The following is an 8738-nucleotide window of genomic DNA, read 5'->3' as shown; positions in this document are numbered from 1 at the left end:
TTCTATGAACTTAAGTACGCTGAAGGAGGACCGCATTAATTGAAACAGCATATAAATTCCTCGCCTACACCGACTAGATAGTCTGGTCAGGGGCGTGATATGTCTCCTTACGATCGATGACAGGCACCTACGGCAACACCATTGGTGACCGCTGATTGACATGAGCTTACCAGTAACCTACGCATGGACAACCGTTCAAACCACATCACATACAAGTCCTCTCAGCCTCAAACCAATCGAGGCTCTGGGCAGTCCTTTAAACCTCAACCGACGCAAGGACACGGAGAGCTCGCTCAGTCTCAACCAACAAACACAAATAGTCAGCCAAGCTTCAAATGATGCACCAACGTCACATGACCACATGTACAATGGCGTGGAACGATTTTTCGGGTGACGTAAGAAACATAGCTACCACGGACAATAGTATTATTGGCGTCGGCTACTAGCGTTCATGGCATCTTTTTTCTTAAAATTTGAATTTGATACTCGTCCTAAAATAAGATCAAGACAAACAGGGGTGTCATCACCGACATCATCTCTTGCATCACGCGAACGTTATTGGGAAAGTGATGAAAGCTGAACATCGATATCGTGGAATGAGAAATGAATAGTTAGGAATTTGTAAATAGGCTATATAATTTTAATTTTGTAATTCATATGAATTTTGGATTGGAAGTTATAGTAAGCGTTTGGTAGATGTTTTTCCCCATAGAAATAATTGCACAAGATATTGGTAGGAGCGGAAGTATCGTTGTATTTAAAATGAGCTGAGGGAATTTAATGAATTTGTAATCAAATATCATGGACAGATTTTATTACTGAANAGATCAACGTATCTAATCTGAATAATATGCTAAATCAGTGAAGGTAGGATTACGATATGTACATTCATCACAATATCGGTATTCAAATTAATAGGTGATCACATTAATGAAATGTATGTTTTGTGGTGACCTAATGATTTTAATCCACAATGTATGGTACGTTTAGTGATAATGTTATAGCCAGGTCAGTGTTCAACCTTTTTGTTTACAAACTGTAATTAGCCATACGTCTCATAATGTACATGTACAACCTTCAGCGGTGTAGAGATGACGTCACGCTACCACCATTGGTACAATCAGGTCAGTTTTTTTCTATGATATTGAAAAGTCGAGATCTTGTATTTGAAAAGTTTCTTGATTTATGACAAAAACTGTTCATGGTTGTTCATAAGAAGGAAATATTTTGATTCAAGTAATTTGTTTTTAAAATTAGAACGCTAAACACGGTATGAGATTTCATCCGTTTTTCTATGTTTAGCCATGTTTAGTACATCAATTTGTGACCATCACAGGACAATTCACATACATGTGTTTAATTTAAAAGTAGAGTTCAAACCATTTTCTGACCGTGTACCAATTTGGGTAGCGTACTAATTATGGTAGTGTGCATTAATCCTTGGTTAAATGCTAGTTGTGGAAAACGTTAAAGAAATCATAAACGTGAAGAAAACGTTTATTTTTTCAAATTAGAAGGAATCCATAATGTACTAGTTACCATAAAAGGCGCATATAATATGTGAAAATTATGAAACTAGACAGAGTATCAGGTTTATAATATAAAGTATGTTGGATTTTATTTCATTTTATTTTAAGAAAGTACTACCCGAAGTCGTTCTATAAAATTTTCGGGAAAGGCAAGGATTTGAAGGTAAAACAAAAGTTAATTGAAAAGGAATATTTTTAAATACTTTTTAAGACTGGCTGTCTCAGTACCCAGCGTAAAAGAAGTAAGCTCAAATTTAAAGACTTCAATCATTTTCTGGTTATGCTGTTTCTTCTACTCGGTATATAATATTTTAGGGAAATTAAAACAGAAGATTATTTTGCAGAATTAGAATTTTCTATTTAACTGCATCACGACGGATTGTTTTTTATGCAAGCGATCCATTTTTTGATGGAAAGTGGGGACTCAGACATCCTCTGTCTGCCTCATGAGGAATGGATAAAGGAGTACTTAATTGGTGTGTCATACACTGTGTGTTCAATAATTTGTGTTTCCAGTATAATAAATAATATGAATGTTTTTTTTAGCATTGTACAAAAACCTCTTGAGAAATGAACGCTTTATAAACACAAAACACTTTCAAAATAAAAACAGTTAGATACTTAGTATATGATCGCGTACATCAGTTGGAAATTTGATATTTTTTTTACAGCTGTAGATGCAGTGTAATTCATTTCTGGCATAATGTATCTATAACCAAATTTTAAAGGAGCAATCATCTGGGTGCTTATGTGTTATGTTCATCTTTTATAATAAATAAAGTCAATTCAAAATAAGAAACAGAACATGTAACAATACTTCTAGGAAATATAGTAAACATTTCATTGATATTAACAATCTGTGTATACCATTGTTCCATACAGTGAATTCTGTTTTGGACAGGATCTCGTTATACATATGATTCATGTTTATGTACAAACTCTTAAATGTAACTTACTAGTATTGCTACGTATTAAAAGCTTTAAAAATTAAATCTGTGGTGAACACTTGTTTCTTGGAAATACAATGTACGTGTAAACAACGTGGTGTTCTTAGAAAAGTTTATATTTCAGTATACGCGGACTCAAAAACACCAACTACAGGATATTATCTCATAACCTGTTTCTCGTTACAGTCATAGCTATCACGCACTCAATAGGATATATCACTCCTCGGCAATTTCATATTTTTCTGAACTTGATCGAGTTTGTATAGACTATCCATACTTAAATCATCAAAAACAAAAATATCAAACTTCGTGTTTTGTTAGACTGAAAATACCTTTTTAATGTATCGTAATAAATGCTGATTAAGTTTAACTACCAGGAGTATTGCATGATTTGTTATTATATGAAAGCAGTGACAACACCAGGCTGTTTCTAACAGTGTTGCTACCGGGACAGCCGAACAATTGGCCGTGGTGGTACAAACACCTGACTGATCCTAATAATGTACCAACCACAACATCCAAAACAATAGACAGTGGTGGTACAAACAATAGACTGTTCTTAACAGTGTACCTACCTGAACAGCCACACAATGGACCGTGGGGGAACAAACAACAAGTTGTTCCTAATATTGTAACTACTTGAACGGCCAAACAAATGACCTTCGTGGTACAAACAATGATATTTTTCTTACATAGTTCCTACCAGAGCAGCCAAATAAATGACCACGGTGGAACAAACAATGAGTTATTTCTAACATTGTACCTACCTTAACAGCCAAACAAATGAACATGGTTGTACAAACAACAGGCTGTTCCTAATAGTGTATCTACCCGAACAGCCCAACAAATGAACATGGTGGTACAAACAACAAGTTGTTCCTAAAATTGTAACTACTTGAACGGCCAAACAAATGACCTTCGTGGTACAAACAATGATATTTTTCTTACATAGTTCCTACCAGAGCAGCCAAACAAATGACCACGTAGGAACAAACAATGAGTTATTTCTAACATTGTACCTACCTGAACAGCCAAACAAATGACCACGTAGGAACAAACGATGAGTTATTTCTAACATTGTACATACCTGAACAGCCAAACGAATGACCACGGTGGTACAAACAATGATTGTTTCTAACATTGTAACTACCTGAACAGCCAAACGAATGACCACGGTGGTACAAACAATGAGTTATTTCTAACATTGTACCTTCCTGAACAGCCAAACAAATGACCACGGTGGTATTTTTAATGATTGTTTCTAACATTGTACCTTCCTGAACAGCCAAACAAATGACTACGGTGGAACAAACAATGATTGTTTCTAACATTGTAACTACCTGAACAGCCCAACAAAAGAACATGGTGGTAAAGACAACAGGCTGTTCCTAATATTGTATCTACCTGAACAGCACAACAAATGAACATGGTGGTAAAGACAACAGGCTGTGCCTAATAGTGTATCTACCTGAACAGCCCAACAAATGAACATGGTGGTAAAGACAACAGGCTGTTCCTAATAGTGTATCTACCTGAACAGCCAAACAAATGAACATGGTGGTAAAAACAACAGGCTGTTCCTAATAGTGTACCTACCTGAACAGCCAAACAAATGACCACGGTGGTACAAACAATGATTGTTTCTAACATTGTACCTACCTGAACAGCCAAACAAATGACCAAGGTGGTACAAACAACAGGCTGTTCCTAATATTGTACCTACCTGAACAGCCAAACAAATGATCAAGGTGGTACAAACAATGATTGTTTCTAATATTGTACCTACCCTAACTGAACAGCCAAACAAATGACCAAGGTGGTACAAACAATAGGCTGGTACCAACTGTACACCTTCCAGACCAGCCAAATAATAGATCGTGGTGTGTTTATTTGAACAAGTGGTATTAAATGGTTCACAAGTTATTAAAAAATTAAGAGCGGGGTCTACTTTGCTATGAGGTTAAAACTTTGCTATCTATGCAATTTACTCGTTCTAGACCAAAATAGAACCTTTTTTCCGTAAATATATAATGATATAATTTGCAGTAGTCCAGTCAAATGGGTTCGAAATGACAACGCCAAACAATGGGCCAAATAAAAGCACGCTGAATTGGATTCAGAATAGGTCAAATCATCAAGTTAATCATTAAAATAGTATTAACCTAATCTTTGTCTGCAAAAACTATTGCATCCCTTATTTGCAAAAAGAACTAGGCTGATAACCAAAAATACCTGCTATATATTTTCGAGTTTTTCGAAAGACGAAATACTAGCTTATCTTACTTCCGTATTAACATCTTTCCATAATAACCTTCAATGATTGGGGTATGGACCTGCCTTGTTTGTATTTGATTATGAAACATCAAAACAAGAATCTCACTAAAAGCGTTTTACCGATAGCTCTGCTAGTTGCTCAACTAATCCATTATCAAGATTTCTGAAGTCGTATTGTGAAACTACATATTCCGAAAACGCATTCATATAATGTGGATTTTTAAGAATTCCTAAGACTTTTTGATCAATCAGGACGAACTCACCTCAACAATGATTCTTCTAACAGAACATTGGACTTTTCGACTTTTTGCACTACCAAAGTTCATACCAACTGAAGGAACGCCTCTGTTTTCTTATTAAACTGAAACATACCGATGAAGAAATTGTAAAAATAATGATTTCCTTGTCGATAATATCTTAGTTAAATCTTTGAGTGGTAAGATTTCCCAGCAGACTCTAAACATTCCTATTGGAACAAACTTTGCCCTTCTTCTGTCTGACATGTTTTTGTTTCGCATGGGGCTGAATTTCGTGAACAGCTTATCGGGACTTGTGACATAAATTATACCAAGCGCTGAAATTTCACTTTCAGATACATCGACGATGTGCTGTCTGACGAAAGTCATTGTCCACGTCGATCGTATACGCCCTCCTGAGCTTGAAATCAAGGACAATACAGTTTGTTCTGCTTCTGCCGCTTTCCCTGAATTTTTACTTATCACATAATCAACATTGACGTCTCGCTGATATGCAATACGATAGACATGACGTTTTTGATTTACCGATCGTGAACTTTCTCTTTCATAATAGTAATATCACTGCTTCCTGAAGTATTTACATGTCGCACTTGATTTGGTATTCGAGAGCTTGCTCTGAATATCCTAATTTCCTCGGTAAATGTCGACTGCTGACAGACAATCTTGGTTTCCATAGTTGCAGTTTGATGAAGGCTATAGGCAAGGTCAATGGTCGTCATCACGATCTCATTTAGAAATTGCTATATCCTTGTGTGATATTGATTTGTCCTGGATTTACATGGCGGGTGTCGTCGATGAAGAAGACACTTACCCTTCCGGAACACCTGTTCTTGTACCTTTTAAAGAGTTTCCGTGTAAATATTTCCCTTGTCTATATTTTGCCCGAGTGTTATCGATTTCGATGTTCGAGTTTGAATAACGGTTTTATTGATATTTCGCTATTCTCTTGTTGTTTCATTAACCAAAATATCTTTCTGAGGTCGTGCTAGTTCACTTTCTATTAATTCCACTTCTGGGATAAACACTGTTACAATACGACTGTTATCCTGATTTGATGGTACCAAGCATAGTGTAAAGAAGCTTGAATATTGTCAGCTAGCAGGGCCAGCAATAAAACGGGTGTTTATAAAATAAATCGAAATCGAATGCAATTGAGCAGGTACATATCCTATTTATTTTAAATTAAAATGTACATGTATTTGGAACGATTGTTATAAAGAAGCGGGAATAGCTGGTATTACCGCATTCAAAAGGCTGGAAAGTTTATAATTAAGTTTATTAAGGAAGTATGTGTCTTTAAACAAGCAGTATTTAAAGTGTTTGCAGACATCGATGAAATTGTTAAAATGTTTTGTCTGCCGACACAACCACATTGAAATCATTGTGTGGTTGGACATCATGGCGAAAAAGTACAGACTTGTGATTGGTTTTCAACTTGGATTTCAAGCTGTTCATTCATTTTAGAATGATGGACCTAATTTTCCAATTTCGCAAGTACTCGTTTTGTCCATTTTCTAGCGCAGTCATCTACACTGTTCATTAGAATCTTGTAAATGACATTCGTATTATAGGTAATTTAACTGTCTCGATATACTTTAGACCTTTATGACCTGGTATGCTTCATACCAAAGGAACTCAAAATCTATGAACCCTGTATATTATATTGAAGATCATTACCCAAACAAAATCCACTTGACCCCGCCTCTCTGCCCTACCATTATGGGGATGTGTCATACCACGGACTTGGATCTAATCTAATTCCGTTTTCATACTAACATCTTAAGGGAGTACATTATTCATTGAGAGAAGTTCACATTTACCCTATTAATTGAGCCCTGTTCTACTGCCACACTCCCTCCTCATTTTATACAAACTAGAATTAATTTGGCCTAAGAATACTTCATACCAACTGAAGTTAGTCTTTAATCTCTCCATCTGATTATATTTCATGAAAATGAAAAAATAAAAAATACATTCAAAGTGTTTTGTGCAGTGAACAGTACAAACCCCCTCACCCCCACCCTGGTCCTTCCCAGTGTCCCCGACTCCATCTCTCCAAAATTAGATACACCAAGGTCTCCCGTGTAAACAATAACACGAATGGTAGAACATGACACTAGTAACCATTGAAATACTGTATGAATATATTTTATTGACTTGCTATTCAAAGGATATATATCAAGATATCAAAAACGATCATACACAAAACATATCTCTTGTAAACATCAATCATAGAAATGACACAGTAAGACTATTGCCATAAAATGAAAAAAAATTGCAAAAATGACTTATAAAATGCATGTTTGACATGATAATGAAGAGTTGAGAACGCTGGTGACAGGTTTCATGAGAAGTACCATCAAGTACGGAGTACAAATTACAAATACTGCTAAATAGACTCCCGCAGTCGTGAAAGCCCTGATAACCAACATTATGATAGTAAAATTCCCCATTTTGTTTTTATAAATCATCATTGTCAAGCTCCACTTTACAAACATGTATCATATAAACCTGTAGTTAAAATTCACAGCAAAATAGAAAAATATACCAATATTCCTGGATGCAGATTAATAATTAATGAATTATTCATTTGATTTCTTTTATTATAAAAAACATATGTGTTATTCAAACAATTTGACATATATGCGCTACACAGAGTTTATTATACATTAAATTATGTTTTTCCAAATAGGAGGAAAGAGCACTTTCTGATGTATATTTTATGTATAATGTGGACAACATCATCATGATTTAGTTTATTTATGTTTATATTAGAGTAGGTGGAGTGGAAGTTGGATCGAAGCTGGGGGAGTGTTTGATTGGGTGCGCGAAGGGTGAAAGGTGAGAGCTAGGTGGGTGATATGTACACATGGAAACATTGGGGGCATACAGTAACAAGTTGTTAGCAACAAATAAACTGTCAATTAATATAAGCTGTCAGAATCCCCAATCACATTGAGCATCTTCAATCAAATTTTACATACACTATACTTGATTTATTGTATATTTGTGGCAATTTGTCTCAACTCTATTCTGATTACATAACAAAAAAACAACAAAAGACATGTTTGAAAATTAATGAAGTATCACAGATCTTTTTACATTGACTGAAAAGTCAATAATGATTATGATTAGTAGGTACAATATAGAACTATATCAATTAGATGACTCATTCTAAAATATTAGTAGTTTGTTAAAATCCTATTTCTATATACACTGTACAACCATTTGACAACAATAGAACCATTGTTTATGTTGAAACATTTCAGCAATGAAGATTTAAAGCATACTAGATCAAATTATTTTAAGTATGGAGTTTTTTCGTGTAATATTTAATTAAATTTATTGAAAATTATAAACAGTTAACCTGTCTCAATCAAATACCTCTTTATAGTGAATGTGACAGCTGGTCCCATATTTCCTCTCTTAAATTATAAATGTTTCTATCCTGTCTTTATCCTCGATCTTCCAGGGGTTAAGCCGGTCACTTACATTCTGTGCACCCCTGGAATAAGTCATGTCAAAATTGAAGGCACCAATTCAGCTATTTGATAGGTTTCAGGTATAAGAATTCCACAGGAGTGGATGTGTCGCCTGCTATGCCAAAACGCCGAAAGTTGTAATTCCCAGAAAAAACGGTAATATATGCTGAACATTATTGCTTCTAGCATTACCGTAACAAATTTGAGAGGAATTAGTAAAAAAATAAAAAAGTTCTTGCATTTACTACA

The sequence above is a fragment of the Mizuhopecten yessoensis genome, unplaced genomic scaffold, assembly GCF_002113885.1.
Source record: "Mizuhopecten yessoensis strain PY_sf001 unplaced genomic scaffold, ASM211388v2 scaffold10227, whole genome shotgun sequence".
Classification (NCBI taxonomy): domain Eukaryota; kingdom Metazoa; phylum Mollusca; class Bivalvia; order Pectinida; family Pectinidae; genus Mizuhopecten; species Mizuhopecten yessoensis.
This window is presented reverse-complemented; position numbering follows the sequence as displayed.